The sequence below is a fragment of the Onychomys torridus genome, chromosome 5 (assembly GCF_903995425.1).
Source record: "Onychomys torridus chromosome 5, mOncTor1.1, whole genome shotgun sequence".
Classification (NCBI taxonomy): Eukaryota; Metazoa; Chordata; class Mammalia; order Rodentia; family Cricetidae; genus Onychomys; species Onychomys torridus.
In genome coordinates, this window is record NC_050447.1 from 9,410,715 (window position 1) to 9,427,528 (window position 16,814).

The 16,814-nt window shown below is 40.9% G+C and overlaps 1 protein-coding gene across 3 annotated transcripts in view; it reads right to left on the reverse strand.

Moving 5' to 3' along the window:
- Il15 (interleukin 15) overlaps positions 1 to 13,845 on the reverse strand; it is a 71,930-nt gene extending 58,085 nt beyond the window's left edge. For 2 of the 3 annotated variants that reach the window (XM_036188747.1, XM_036188743.1), the window contains exon 1: positions 13,528 to 13,845. The gene's annotated coding sequence lies outside the window, so the exon portion shown is untranslated. The remainder of the gene's footprint in view (positions 1 to 13,527) is intronic. The other variant, XM_036188744.1, reaches the window with a different exon arrangement.
- Positions 13,846 to 16,814: the final 2,969 nt, after the last annotated feature.

The following is a 16,814-nucleotide window of genomic DNA, read 5'->3' on the forward strand; positions in this document are numbered from 1 at the left end:
TTTCCTATGTTTTTCTATGCATACAGTTTTGCAGGATCACATTCTTGCTTACTCCTCTTAGAGCTCGACGTTGGCTTTCTTTGCACTGGCGAGAACACACTGCCATGTTTTCTTGTTCTAAGTCATCTTCTATCTATTCAGCTCTCAAAGAAGCCACAATTTATTGAGGAGAATGTGTTTCAGCTGTGGGAAGTTGTATGATTTGTTTTACTAATGTATTATGCTGGCTAATGATAATTTACTATTGAAAAATGTACTATTTTTATACCTTTCTGGTAAACTTGCTGAACTCTCTAAAACAATTTAGTAGCCTGTTATTTTATATGAGTTTCATCTCTAAATTATGAAATTTTATATTCTCTTCTTTACATTTTTATAATTGTTACTAATTGTTACCAGTGGAGACTACTAGCAAATAATATTCTTCATAGTAAGAACAGAATCTAAAGTGAGATGCAAGTTCAAATCCCATTTCTACCACTTTCTCACTGAGAGCACTCAGCAAGTCATTTAGGTTATGGTGTTTCAGTGTATGAATAGGAAGTTAACCTTCATAAGTTGGAAGAATTGATTAAGTTAAAGTCTTTGGCACTATGGAGAATAAAGAAATGTGTATAAATATTTACTGAACAGAGTTAACAATGAAAGATTCACAACCCTGTCTTGGAGGTTTATGGAAATAGTCCCCCAGGAAGCGTAAAAACCACTGGATCAGGTTTATGTCAGGAGGAAGAACCATACATACACCAGTAGAAGGTGATGTTGGATGAAATAGTACAAGCCCAAGAAAGGCAGCATGTCCTGATTCCTGGCAGTCAAAGAAAAAATGCGTACAAAGCCATCATTCTACACATGGGATACTCTACTCCAGATATACAACTATTAACTTTTCCATCAGATAATACATCTCTGGAGGGTTTTGTCATCACTTCTGTCTCTCACATAATCTGGCAGAGAACCATGCACAAGAAAATGTTCAGTAGACAGGCACCATTGTCAACAGACCTTCTACACTGCTGTTAGTCTTCCAGAATTAAAATCCTTGGCATAGAAGAGCTATTTGGTAAATAACAGTAGCTGGAGTTAAGAAAGGCCAAGGTTAGTAAAGTAAGTACATTCATTCCATGTCAAACAAGACATCAGCAAAACTATGTCACAAGTTTCTTCACAGGCAACCACTAGGACATTGCTTTACAAGAGTAGCATCTAAAACTGTGAAATACAGGTTTGTAAATCTAATCATGGGACTGACATTTAGAAGTGACATAGTAATGCTAAGACTATATGTTTGATCTTTTGTACTCTTGAAAGAAGGGGCACTAAATAAATTATATACTAACTATATCTATATTTTTAAACTTCTCTCATCCTCTTATGCTAACTTGTTTCTAAAATACTTGGCAACTAGAATTAAGAAAACTAAAGAACTCCTGTTTGAGTGAATTTAGAGATTAGAGTTGCCATATTTCAATTTTCTTTCATTTATGAAAGTGTTTTCTTTGAAATAGAAAAATTACCCACTCTAAAATTTAAAAGAGGCATGAAATATTAAACAGCCCTGGGTTGGTTCTATTATGTTTCCTTGATTCTAAAACATCCACATTTTTTATAATGAATCCAAGTATTCTATATGTATCCTGGATCAAATGAGGCTCCCAGGAATTCTCAGTTCATTTCTTGACCCTGAAAATAAGGATTACACTGGGAAGAATTCTCAACAGCCATGTGATCTGATTAGGGGTAATTCATACTAGGTCAAATCTAACTGAACACGTTTTTTTCGGAACCTTAACTCTCTTAACACTCAGCAAGGATGAATGGCTTAGAGGCAACAAAAATGACATTTGTAAAGCCCTACTATCTTGTAGGCAAGGTGGCAGGCAGGTAGACAAGGATTCTGTGTTTCCCCAAGGTCAGCTCTTCCAACCCCATCATCACAGCTCTGCTCATCCTGTGTACCTGAGAGGATCTGCATGAATATGTTTCTATTTAATTAAGTATTATCTGAAGCTTCTTTCTATGCAGGAAATTCTGAAGCATATAGTTCAACAAATAAATAATATGTATTAATAAATCAATTCTCCTTGAACTAGCTCTTCTTTTTCTTTCCAATTGTTTTATATTTGTGCTGTTTGTCTTTGTGTCTGTGTGTGTTTGTTTTGTTGGTTGGTTGTTTCGCTGACTGGTTGGTTGGTTGGTTGGTCATCTGGCTTTGGAAGACAAGATATTACCAATGTAGCCCAAGCCGGTCTTAAATTCAGCATCCTTCTTCCTCTACCTACCAAGTGCTAATATTGCTTGGTAAGTTCACAAAGGTAGAGTGTAAAGGAATTTCCAGGAGTAAGACAGGAAATTGGGTTGAAGTTTGATTTTGCATGGAAAATGTTAGAAAGAAGGTGACTCTTTAAAGACAGATATGTAAGAACAGGCACAGGTGGATAGAAATGGTGTCAGAAGATGGCGGACAGAGCAAGTTTGACAGGCAAGCAAGGATATGTGAAGTTTAACCTTCTTTCTTGAAGACCTGGGAACTGACCACAGCTTTCCTGAAGACTGTCATTGAGCCCTGCTTCTCCCAATGTAACCAGCTCTGTGACAATTCATTGTGTATGTGACCTGCATCTTCTATATATCTCTCTGCCTCCTGGAGAAGGGTCTTACAACTGGCCACAACTGATGATTTTTTTACTTGCTAATTTACAAACTATGCTCTGGGTCATCTGCTCTCCATGTCAGTACTCCCAATGACTAATATTTTCAACTGTATGGCCTGTGTTTATCACAGTCCTGAGATTCCAAAATCAGTTTCTCCTTTTCTTGTTTTAGGCATAATATCTATCCCTAGTACCTTTAATTTTTCTATCTCCTAGGACTGATATCTTAACCCTCCCAAATCTTCTCTCATGGCTCTCACTGACTTAAAATTTGCCAAGTGCTTAGAATACAGCCTGTACATTCTAGGCACTCAACATTACTGGTGACTGAAGAAAATAATTCGATGAATAAAGTAAATTATTAGATTCTCTTTGAACATAACTCTTCCTTCTTTTCCCCAGTAGTATTATGGGTGTTTACTTGTCTGGTTGATTGGTTGCTTGCATTTAGAAACAAGGTCTCACAATGCATCTCAGGCTGGCCTTGAACTCAACATCTTCATGTCTCTGCTTATTGAGGACTGGAATTGCCAGGTATGGACAATCATGCCTAGTCTCCCCTATTTTAAACAGGTTTGTATTCCTCGGTAGCAATACAGCATTCATTCATTCACACATTCATTCAAGTTTATATTAGAAACAACCATATGCTAGAACCAACAAATGACAAAGCTATGTCAATGAAGAAAATGTTCACAAGTCATTAAACAAACCTTATATACAAGTCCAGAGTTCCTTTATATGAACATAAATAAATCTCTGAAAACTGAATATTTTTCTACACTTTATCAGTTAGTCAAACATGAACAGATATGCATCTCTTTATCAATTGCTGTTGAATTGGTATCTGAATACGTTTTATTGTTGCCACTTGTACCATAAAATATCATCTAACTTTTTAAAAACCTGGAAACTAACTCTGTGTTTCCAATTCCACTAGAGTTTCCAAAGTATTACAAACAGGGTCATATTAGACAGCAACAGAGGTGTAAAGGAGGGAGGCAGGGACTGCTGTCGAGCATATAATTTGAAGACTGTCAATCACAGAACGCTGCTACAGAAACGGGGTACTTGAGTCAAGCCCCAAAGGAGGTAAAGGAGAGTGGAAATATCTCAGATAAGAGAATTCCAGGCAAAAAGTAATAGCAAGTTCAAAGGTTCTTGGGCAAGAACATAGCATTATGGTTGATAATTATAAAAGGAGGTGTCTGTTTGTTAATCAGTGAGCCAAGGAAAAGAAGAACAGATGAGATGCTAAGGGTGCCAGTCACTGTAATGAATTTGGTTTTTACTTGGAGTTAGAGAAGAAAGCAGAGGAAGGTTTGTAAGAGGACAGTAGCATGACCCAGTAGTTTCTTTACAATACCACCCTGTGTGGAGCATAATTTCCAGAAATAGCTACCATAAAAGCAATGGCTTCCAGCCTATGGTTATGCATGTCAGTCTACTCATCAAGAAATGATGTCTATGCCCTCTAATCCTGAGTAGAGGATGGCCATATAAGGTCCTCTTCCCAGAAGAACAGCACAAGTGTGGCAGAGAGGACCGAATTCCCAGTCCTTAGATGTTGGCCGCTTCTCCCTCTGTCTCACAGGAGCGGAATGTGATGTGAAGTGGATAGAGCTCCCACCCCTTACCAAGAAGATATCTGCAATTGACACCAATTTACAAAGGAAAAAATTAGTTTTCTCCGACATGGATGTTTACCGCACTTAACAGTAGGTCACATGTCCAGCAATAGATGGCCAACACAAAATGAACTCAGGGGGATTTTTGTAGACTCTTTGCTTCATATTGCTTTGTTTGGGCATTTTTGTATCTTGGGGGTGTTTTGCTTATATATTATGGTTTCCAATGTTCTGCTTTTATGGGTCTTATGTGTGTGTGTTTCTTGTGTTTTTACTTTTAAAAAACCCTCTGATCAGTGGTGGTTTTGTTTGTTTGTTTGCCTGTTTGCTTTGTATGGAAAGAAAGAAGGGGAGTGGAGTTGGGTGGGGAGGGAGGTGGGATGGACCTTGGAAGATAAAGGGGAGGGGAAACTAGGATAAAAATACATAGTACAAAAAACAATCTTTCAACTAAAAAGAACAACAAAACCAAGTCTGACACCCAGAAATCCTCAAATCCTCATGCTATCAGAAAGTTCACTCAGCAAGAGGAAAAGCCTTAGGAGGACAACTAAGCCAGTCAAGCAACAGGACCAGCAACAGAAACATGCTCCATACAGACAGCCCTGTGTCCACCTGAGCCTTGAGCCACAATGACCCACACTTGCTGAGGACACTGGTATTGAAGGAGGGGAGAATACCATCACCATTGTTTTTTGTCCAAGTCTTTAGCCCCGCCCAAAATCATTTTTTTAAAGTTTATGACACTAAGTTTAGGGTAACAATTTACATAAGCAATTAATGATACTGAAATTAATAGATCAGGCAGGGGAGAGCTGAGAAAAGGCAAAGATACTGTCAGTAAAGACTAGTGAGGTGGTGATGTTCTGTTCCTAGAGTCTAAAGAAAGGACAATTCATGCACATTACATTGCGGAATGTTATTGGTAGCACTGTGGCCTGCAATAATATTGAAGGAACAAAATAGACTTATGAAAGTGACAATGGCTGAATTTAGCTACTAAACCAAATATAGGAGCAGAAAAATATGGGAGCTTCAAGGTGGCTGTGATGGGCCATCCTTGTAATCACACCCCTGGAGAGGTGAGGCAGAACAGGTGCATCACAAATCACGACCAGTATAGCGACATTGCAAGTTCCAAGGCAGTATGAACTACATGACACTCTTTCTCAAAAACAAAAAAAGTACTTGCCTAGTTAGAAATAAAATGGATTTTCTCTTTGCTTGTCTAGACATCAACAAATTCTCAAAGAAACACATGGTTTAGGGGCAAAGATCATATCTGAGGTCCATTAGAACTGTGTTCTCTCAGGTTAAAGTTCAATCACTTGTGTAGCTGAACTTCTCGTTAAGATCTGAGAAATTTTTAAGGTCACATCTTGCAGATCTTACCGGTCAGTCTAAAGAGCTCTAAAGCACTTTATGGGCTCTCTCTATAGTATCCTGAATCACAGACAAAATAAAGAGGAGCCAGTCTCAGGAGCACTGTACTAGTATTTTTTCTTAACGGACCTCAACAAAACTCAAAAGAAGGCCCAAATTTTTAAAGATGTTTAAAATTAAAAGCAAAAACAGAATACCAGCAAATACATAAAAAAAAAAGTGCACAGGCGGTCTAACTCTGAAAGCAGGAAGTACACAACTTAATTGAAAATGTCAGCTATTTCTTAGGGAAAGAAGAGTAAAGGCCCAAAGAGACAAATATCCAAAGAATGAAGATAAAAATCCAAGAGAACTGTTCTCTGGTATTTAGTACTCTATTTGGTGCCTTGAACCTGGGCAAACAAGGCCTAAATACGAGGTGAACTAAAGTCTCGTGCAATAACCAACTTTATTCAGAGCATAGGACAGTTTATACACTGAGGGTTAAGAAGAGTCACCTGGATAAAACATGCTTTTCCATAGAGGTATATGAATATGAAGAGCTGAGGCAAACTCACTCCTATCTGCTAAACCTTGGAGGGATATGAAAGTACATTCCAAGAATAATTCTGTGTTCTGAAGAAAATGAGATTATGAGTCTTATTATCTTGGAGTTTTCTCAAAAGAACCCAGAATGCCCTTCATGGGACTCCATTCTTGGACTGTGACACTCTGGAAACAAATTTGAGCTTTCACTAGGCACATTTTCTGCTCTGAGGGAGGAGGAAAATAAGGCACTAGGCCTGGCTGGGTTTCGCATTGCTAGGCACTGATGACTACCATAGCCATTCTTTGTCTCATTTTTAAATGGCACTATCTATTGTCATTGTCCTGATTATGTCATATCACTGTGGCTGGGGGCAGGAGAAAGTGGCTATTATTTTTAGGTCAGAGATCTCAGCACTCAGGAAACAAACAGAATCAGAAAAAATATATCCATCATTTAAAGATCTAAGTTTAAAACTTCAAGCCTGAGCTACAGACAGTGATATAATAAGCCATAGGCAGAAGGAGCCTAAGAGTGTCAAAGTCCATCATTACTATCATTTAGATACTGAATGTTATTTAAAAGCATGACTGTGTAATCTGGTGGCAAAGTCAGTGTGGGCATGAGAAAAACAGAAATTAAAAATAACTCATGCTGACTTACTCATTGGTTATTTACAGAACTTAAAGAAGGGGATTATCACCAAAAAACATAGGAAGGTAGATTAAGGAGTAAAGTTGAGAATCCAATGTATTAAACATCTAATCAAGGATGATGGACAGACTTTGAATGTGAGTCTGGAGTTCATGTGGGAGATCATAACTAGCGGCATAAATTTATGAATCATCAGCCCATGAAAGCATTAAAATCTGAGTCAGGAGTAAGGATGAGATCACCAGGAGAGAAAGTCCAAGCAGAGACGAGGTTTAACAACCGGCCTCTGAGACTTTCCTATATCTACATGTTGAGAAATAAACAACTAGTTAAGGAGTGAAACAGTTGCTAGTGAGGTAATATATGGGGATGGGGTGGGAAAGACACATGCAAAGAGAACCAGGAACGAGCCTTGGAGTTAACTACACCTAGATTCATCGAATCTTTAGCAAGAGAAGTGGGCATGTAACGTGTAGCAGTTTCCTCCCAGATTCAAACTTTCTATCTTCTAGGGAAGCTCCTTAAGACAAAAAGTAAACAACTCAAAGTTGCTCCAGGAAGTCCCGGAAACCCACCAGATTCACTAGGCCCTTCCCTCCCAGAATAACCAATCAAGACTGTTGAGAGTTATTCTCAGAAAGGTCAAGACAGACTTGTTGCGGGATGCCTGGTAGAAGCAGCAGCTACATGTGCTGCCTGGAAAAGCCTCAGACCAACTGAGTCACCTGCAAAGGGCACCTTCCAACTCTTTGAGCTGCCAGCAGGCTGTCACTTTTTGTCCCACTTTGTAAACTGTCATCCATGTTAAGTGAGCTTTGGTGACTCAGCTGTCTTTGAGTCATTTCTGCTCCTATAAGTGACCCCTCACCCATATTTCTGTAAGTAAAACCAATTTTAAAAAGTGGGACTTTGGTGGGATACATAGTTGGGTCAGTTAGGGGCTTCATATCTGGGATAAATAGGTGTGTGTGTGTGTGTGTGTGTGTGTGTGTGTGTGTGTGTGTGTGTGTTTCATCCCCACAGAAAAAGTCTTCTCTCATAACGGTATAAAAATTTTTATATGGTGGGATAAATACCAGACATAGAGGAAATAAATACAAAAAAAAGTAAAACAAAAATTAGGCTAATTTTTCTTTATATGAGAAATTAGGATGTAGGTGACAGGAAAGGTCCACTAGGAAGAAAGAGGGCAGGGAAAGACTGTGAGAAAGGATAACTAGAGTTATGTCCTTGAATGAAAACAGGCAGAAGACTGTACACTTGAATTAACTACTTGAATTTCCAGATGATTGATTTCCTTAGTTCTAATTTGTCTTTTCCATCAATAATTCTATCCCAAAACATTTTCCTGAAATATTGATCTTATTACCTTAGTTGAACATTTTTCCCCTGTGACTTCTGTCTCCTACTTCCTTTACAACCCTGTTCAGCTGTCAAACTCCTGGGTAATGTGGTTGGGTTTTACTAAAGTTAATACAAATCAACCCTACGACCAGCTCCTGTGGACGCATAAAGAATACACTGTCCTGTCAATGTGTGTGTGTGTGTGTGTGTGTACAAGCATGAGTATGCACGTGGAAATCTGAGGTGAATATCAGATGTTTTCTTCAGTTACTTTCTACCTCGTTTTGTGAAACAGCATCTCACTGAACCCAGCACTTACAGACCCCCGAGGCACGATTCATGACGTGTGATGGAATGACAAATCTGTAAGGTGAAGAGGCAGCATGGCAGGAGCTGGGTCTGGAGGATATGATGAGGAAGCATTGTTTATGCCAGCCATACAGACACTCAGTTCTTTCAATCACCAGGGACCCTCCACAGGAGCCCAACCAGGTTCTTTCATGCTCCCACTCTGCCAGCTTCTCCAGAAGCCGGGGGAGGGTGAAGATGAGGCTGAACTGGGTCAGAGCTCTCCTGAGCACCCTACAACCTGACAAAGGGGAGGTTCTAAAGGAACTGACAAGTGACACCCTGTGCATGCAGAGGATCTTCTGATGGATGGGCCTGAGTTCTGATTTCCCTGTCCCTTCTCTTGATTACCCTCTCCTCCCCCACCTAGAGTCTCACCATGTACCTTGATCTTCCCTGGTGCCACCTGCAGGGAAAATGTTCACATAGGAGACGCCTTTAATCAAAGAGTTAACATTCCTGACTTCTCTGCTGCTTCCATACACATTTCCAATAGCTCTTAGTTTTATGCCTAGTTCTTACTTATTATAAGTTCACAGGTTGTTTGAATTATGCATTAAAAATAGGAAAAATAACCCAAGTAGTCTTGAATAATAAGATGTATTAATAATAATATTTTATTTTAATTTTATGTACTTACTTGTTGTAGAGAGCTAAGAACAAAAGTTGAATACAGTAGGGTTGGAGAAAGGATAATTCAGTTCTTAAGTGTTTGCTTTACAGACCTGAGGACAAGAGTTTGATCACTAGAATACACATTTCAAAAGAGTGAGGCACGTTGACCTGAGATTGCAATCCAATCGATGCCAGGGAAGCAGAAGCAGGCACATCTCTACAGCTTAACAGTCAAACAGCCCATCCCTACTAATGAGTTCCAGGCCCATGACAAACTCTGTCTCAAGAGAAAATAAATGATGAATGCTTGAGGAATTGCCCCCCTCCAACACACACACACACATACACACACACACACACACACACACACACACTCCCTATATCCAACATAAACACAAAACAAAACTGGAAAAACATACGTTTAACTATGAAGGTTTTCAGCGAAGGGAAAGTTCCTTGAACGCCTCAGAGCTTGGTCATAAGTTCTCAAGCGCTGCTTTGTTTTGTACATTTCAGGTGGAAAGTACAAGAGTAAACTGTCTATCAAGAAATATGACTCAGTGTTATTGGACACCAGGGACATCTCTGGGCCTCTTTCTGTGTCACAACAATGACTACAGCTCCCCTCCCCCACCAACCCTGTGTGCATCCCTTCTCCCAGCCCCACCCTTGATCATTTTCAGTTTCTATTTCTTCATTTGGCAAAATAATGTCTGTCATCCTCCTAACCTGTTCTGCGACCTCTGCAGATATAGGACAAATGAGCATTTGGAGCAAACCCACATTTTTACACTCAGATACATAGATGCCCGTCATACTGCCTCTCTATAGGCCTCTCCCCTGCCGTGGGATAAAACACTTCCAACCAATGCACACAAACACTCCAGGAGGATGTGTGCAGACACTGACAACAGAAATGGCTCAAGGAACCTCACTTCCTATTCTGATCCAGCACCGATGCCTTACTTTGATTAACTTTATTATCAGTGTGTGTGTGTGTGTGTGTGTGTGTGTGTGTGTTTGTGTGTGTGTGTGTGTGTGCGCGCACGCAAAATGGGGTGGGAGGCACGTGTGCCCTGGCACATGTGTGAGGTCAGAGGACAGGTTCATGGAGTGGGTTCTCTTTCCATCTGTACATGGATTCCATGGTTTGAACTCAGGTCTCCAGGCTTACCATGTAGCCAGATCCTTTATTCAACAAGCCACATTGCTGGCCTCAAATAACACTTAAGAAAGAGATGACATTGTTTAATATAAAGCAAAGCAATCCCTCAAATGATGGCCAATGCCTGCCCCCGGCATTATTTGTCACTGCACTGAGCAAAAAGATCATGACACCCACAAAAACAGTATTGATAGAGTCAATCTTAACCTCAGTGTATGGCTAGCTGGACCTTTAAGAAAGCCAATGTCTCCCTAGCTGGACCCTACTCCACACTGAAGCCAATGTCTCCCTAGCTGGACCCTACAGAAAGCCACACTGACTATGTCTCCCTAGCTGGACCCTACTCCACACTGACAATGTCTCCCTAGCTGGACCCTACTCCACACTGACTATGTCTCCCTAGCTGGACCCTACTCCACGTGGAAGGGCATGACACTGCCATCTTTTACTTTCTCCCTTTTGTACAGTAGGAATTAACATGTAATGTATTACAATTCAATGGGGTTGTGCCCATGACGTGCCAGCATGGTTCCCGAGGCACCAGAGCCTTCCTGTTAGTAAGTTTCTGGCTCACATTTGGTTCCTTCTGAATACATTGTTAACAATTTTTACTTCAGTATCTCAGTCAGGATTTCTAGGTTAACCTTGCTTTTCCATTCAATATAATCCAGATATAATTTAAAATAGCCCTTCTATCTGCTGACAGCTGCTAACATACACACACATATATTCAAACCTACATGATATATAAACATGTACATATATACATGCATGTGTAATTTTTATATCAGTTAGCTGAAACACAATATAAAATAATTATTAATTGCATTCTACTTCTCCCCAAACCACTAACTTTCTCTCAACACCACTATAGAATTTTTTCTACCAATGCAAAAGTAGCAAACCACAGCAATATTGAGTTGCAGCCACCTCCTGCTGTTGCTGGATCCACTGAATAGAGGCATACAAGAGCTGATGTTGGGGCTGAGAGAAGAAGGAACATGGCTCCTTGCCAACCCTACCACCTTAGTCCTCTAAAGAAGCCATCTCACTGAGCAGCTATCACATCTTCACTCATGATGTAATAGGAGAATCTTCTTTTCCCATCTCTCTTTGAGTCCTAGCTCCCTACTTGGACAGATGGAGTGACAAGTAGAGGGATTCAAATAAAGAAACCAATCCAGATTTGCCCATCGTGAGTCATTATTAAAAACCTGATATACATTAAGCAGATATTTTCATTCAGAAACCATAAATTTCCCTAAGTGATCAAATACATACAGATATTATGTAATAGTTAATCTTTCAATATATAATGAATAATATTAGCTACAAAAGTAATTTGAAAACAAAACTCTAGCATCACAACATTGGCCCAAATGAAGTAGTAATCGTCACTGTCAAACTGTGGGAAATAGTTCAAAGGGAATAATTAATTATTTTTTTATCAGCTTTGCAATCTTGGGTCTGTCTGGGTTGGAAGAGGTCAACCCTCCCAAACCCTGTCTCCTTGCATAAGTTATGGAGTTAGTTTACACACTGATTACCATATGCACTATCATTCATACTTACTGGGTGCTACAAATGTCATTATGACACTTTCTACATATATGTATACTTGGAACAATATTTGGAGCTTAGAATTTAAGTTGTTGGCTGTTACTTGTGTTCCTACCCTAAACTCAGGCTGAAGACAGTATTTCCTGTGCTGCCATTAGCCAACATTCAGATTTAGGAGAAACCAGTCAGATGTTTAAAGTCTAAAACGTTTTAAAAGGCTTGGATCAGACACCCACTTCTAGAGCTGATTAGTATCACAAACATTTCCCTCAGGAAAATCCACAAACCTGAAGCATTCATTTTTCAGCTTTCCTGAAACTGCTGAGAGGCAGCACACCTTAGCTGGAGTGCTTCCCACGGTCAAAATTCTTCAGTCTTCATATTCTATTTCAACAACCTTAAGCTATTGTTTTTTCATCTTCAAATTAGTTTATAAAATATGCGTCATTGACAAATTTTATATCATGCAGTATAGCTACTGACGTTTCCTAGAATTGAAACCAGATTTCAATAAGAAAGCACCATAGTAGTTTTCCTTAATCCACCAGCAATCTACAGGAAAATTCCAAGCAGACCTAGCTTCCCATCACACTGTAAAGCTGCCCCCAGAAATACCATCCAAACTATGAAAAGCCTGTCATGGACCTGAGCTAGGGAAAACCTACCCCCTATCAGGTTGCAAAACAGATGACAAGGCAGGAGGCCCCATGGGAGTCGGACTCCACTCTCCCAGAAGGTGGAAGAGAGAAGCATAAAATCAGGACGTGCAGACACTTACAACATGCCTGAAGCACTTCCTGGTGGTTCGACATTAAGTCAAACTCTTGATTTTACTTTTTTCACTCTAAAAGACTCAAATAACGCTTTGTCTCTCTCTTGTCGTTTATTTCCATTGCCGTTCCTCCAGGAGTAGCTTCCTCTCTTCTGAAGCCCACTAAGCTTTCTGTAGAAAATCCTCTAAATTATTCAGTGTTGATAAGAATCTAACTTGCAGCCTCTACACAGAAAGATGGCTAATCCTACTCATCTGATTATTTACCAAATCAAACTGGAGGACCTAGCCAGTTCGATAATCTCCTCTACTACAGAAAAAGGTGAGGGTGACTTATAACCAGAGACCTGCCACCAATAAGAGTATTAGAAATCAATTTAAAATCGCCAGAGGAAAGTAGATGCAGGCAGTCACTTCGTTTCCATTTCCACTCCGATGACTCTGGTAGAGTCTGGAACCTGCATCATTTACAGTGTTTACATGTTTACACGTCCTTGGGTGTTAGCATAGCCTTAAATGCAAGGGTTATAGAAATTCTTTTGAGCTTCACATCCCTGCAGCGTTGCAGTCTCAAAACCACTTGAAAAAGTTAGCCGGTTTTTCATCTAACGCCCCCGTGAGTACAGATTTGATTTTAGGACAATTCGCTGCCCTCCGATCTGGCATTGCAGACAGACAACTGCGATGATAAGCTTTAGGTGATTCAAGCTAAGTTGTCGCTAATACAGACCCAGGCCTATAACCATCCCTGCACATTTCTTTCCCTAGAAGACGCATCTTCATCAAGGAAGGGGCGAGAGAGTCTAGAGCACGCATCCATTCACCAGGGCCAGCATAAGTTTGCAAGGGGGATGTGGCAAGGAGAGAAGCGCTAGTACCTTTCCTGACCTCTCTGAGCTCGGTTAGATGTGGAACTCAGCCTTCCAAGCAGCAGGATCCTGTCTTCGTCCAACTCTGCCACTGGGCGGGGGCAGACAGACGCGCGTTGCTCCCCCTGGGCCTCCTCTGGCAAGGTCCCTGCAGTGCAGAGCGAGGTGTACCTCAAGCTGCGGGACGCAGCCGGCTGGAGAGACTCGCAGGAGGACCGGCAAGCTGCCCTACTCTGCAGGGGGGCGGGATGTAGAGGAGAACCCCCGGAGAAGAATGTCTGGACAGAAGGGAAAACGCTCTGAATATAGTGCCACTGAGTATTGAAGTATCGGTCAAGAGGGCGGGGCAGCTTGGCCCGAAGCTGGTGGGGAGAAGTGTGCCTGAGCAGAGCCAGAGCTGGGAGGGGCCCTGTGCGTAGGCTTTCGGGAAAAATTCCATTGCTGATCCACCACCACCAGCACCACCACCTCCCATTCTGTACCTCCATGAGTTCTGGCTGCAGGGTGCAGGCAGGAGCCAGTGCGAGCAATCGAGGTACGAGGGGGGAATCATCTGGGGTTTCCCCTCGCGCTTTCCAGCCGGGGAATCTCAACCCCATCTAAAAGAAAAGTGAAAGAAAAAGAGCCCAGGCTTAGGCGGAGATCAACATCCTGGAGCAGGCTGCGGGAGGCGCACCCGCTCCTGAGCCACCACACCAGGTGCCCACATGATTCTGCTACTGCCAGGCCCCCAGGGCTCAGAACCTGAAGGGCAACTGAGAGCAGAGATCAGTCCCCGCCCCCGGGCAGTTGGCCACAGCCTCTGTGTGTCCTGGAATGCCTTGGCCTTCTGTAAAGTCTCAAGGAGCTGGCATGAGTTCACAGGTTGCATACATCTACAGCAACTGGCCTTGCGGGGAGGCTGGAAGGCTTCCCCAGAAAATCTCGGAGACCTGGACTCAGCCTGCACCAGGAGGTTTGGTCTGGAATGAGCGGTCCTCCAGAACAATCCTTGACCAGCTGCAGAGTCTGGAAAAGGGAAGTTTCTGAACTCTTCTTACTAGAAGCTGTGTGGGACCTTTGAGCTACGAGAGTAAGTAGTTCAGTATAAAACATTGCACTTGTCTTTATCAAGACATGGTTACAGAAGCATCTGTAAGTTGCGAATGATTACATTAATGGGAGTCAGCTACATGTCCATCTCAGGCAGCAGGAGAGCCCCGGTTCCCAGCTTTGTAAAACACCTCTGAGAACAGCATGCATGTGAATCAGTGAAAAGCCCCACTGGCTTGGGTTTCCCAAAGCTTTTAAGAAATCCAGGAGGAAATAACAAGGACACTGGCACTTAGTTGAAAATGCAACTATGTTCTCTTTGTATCATTTTAGAAAATGGTAAAACTAAAATATTAGAATGATTAAATATTAACTGTGCATAGCATTCCACATGAAAAATTTTTATGAGAAGTTTGAAGTTTGTGAAAACAAACTTATCTTGTGTCACATCAAGTTTTATATTTGAAACAAAATCTAATAGATGTTTTGGTAACAGTCACTCCAAACTTTACTATAATCATCAAAAGTGAAAACAAGTATTTTTACAACCATTTAAAATGTTGCTATCATTATAAATTATATTTAAAGAAATGTAAGAATCTGACTGGAGAAACGACTTGATGGTTCAGAGTGCTCGCTGCTCTTGCAGAAGACTGAAGTTCCATTCCCAGGATCCTCCTGAGATGATCCACAAACATCTGTAACTCCTGCTCCAGAGGATACAACAGCTCTGGCCTCCTGAGGGACGTGGACTTACACACACACACACACACACACACACACACACACACACACACAGAGGGGGAGGTGAATACATTTATTAAAAAATCAAAATGGAGGAATCATTTTTGTCATAACAATATAATGAATTTTCTTGAATCACGCCAGTGAGTTTCAAGCCCAGTCACATTTCCGTCATAGTAAGTTGAAGCTCTGCTTTGCCAAATGAGCATGCACTGAGAAGAGGCCCGAAGCAGAGTTGAATTTCATCACAGGGATGTAACAGCATTGAACATCCCAGTATGTGAGTTACATAGAGGTGAAGAAGTAGGTTACACCTCAAGCCTCAACTTGGTCAGCTGGTAGACAGATCACGTGGCCAACAATAAGATACTTCATGGACCACACCCAGTACCTCCTAGCAGGGCCAGATGTGCTGCTGCCAGAAAACACAATCGGTCCCAAAGGTCTCTTCTGTTCATGTGCTCCTCTGAGGCAGATGCTTTCAGAAGGACTTCACCAGCCCTGGGATCCAGGCCATACTGGCTGTCCCCAGGACTGATCAGGCAGCCCTGCCTGACAATACACTTTTAAACCTCAGCAGCCACCATGTGTTAAATGTTCTGAGCTAATAGAGAATTTTCATAATACTTTATGAAACCAGTGAGCGCTTCTTCATGACCTGAACTTTAAAGAATATTCTCAGCCTATAAAAACAATAAAGCTGGGCTATAACTACTGTCTCCACACACACACACACACACACACACACACACACACATATAGAGAGATATAGATATAGATATAGATATAGATAGATAGATAGATAGATAGATAGATAGATAGATAGATAGATAGAGTAGGCTCTGGACTAAGAAGCTGAATGATGTATGAAGCATTTATGCAGATTTGTGGTAAAAATAACAGCAATAACTATAAAGTCAAATGGAGCATTGTAGCCACAGGACTCATTGTGTTCTAGTGCCTCTCAAATATGTAGGGCAAAATTTGTTTTCTTAATTACAGATTTAAAAAATGAAGTTTTTAATTACTCATGAGTGCCTGCAATCCAATGACATTGACTTTGCAGCATAATTTGTTTTTGTTGCATTTCAAACAGAAAATTTTAATATATACAACTTGTATTTTCACTTGCCACAGGCTGTTTGGCAAGATATTGAAAATTACTCACACCAATGAGCAAGTAAATTCCACTGCATAAATTAAAAGGAAAGACCAAGATTGATGAAATAATCTTAAAATTGCCATAAGAGAACTTTGAAAATTACAACATGAGAAGAATTGAAAACTAAATGGAGTGCATGGAAATCTCTATAACAGCGATTTTCAAAGGATAAACAAGGAAATCAGAGGTGAATAAGTTAAATAAAATATCTGATCATTTCCCAAAGATTGCTGTCTTTAAAACCAATTACTAGATGGGTGTGGTGGCTTGTACCCATCTGCCAGGGCTTAGGATTCTGAAGTCACAAGTTCAGTGCTTGCTTACATGGGCTGCCTCAAAAAAAAAGGGGGGGGGTTAA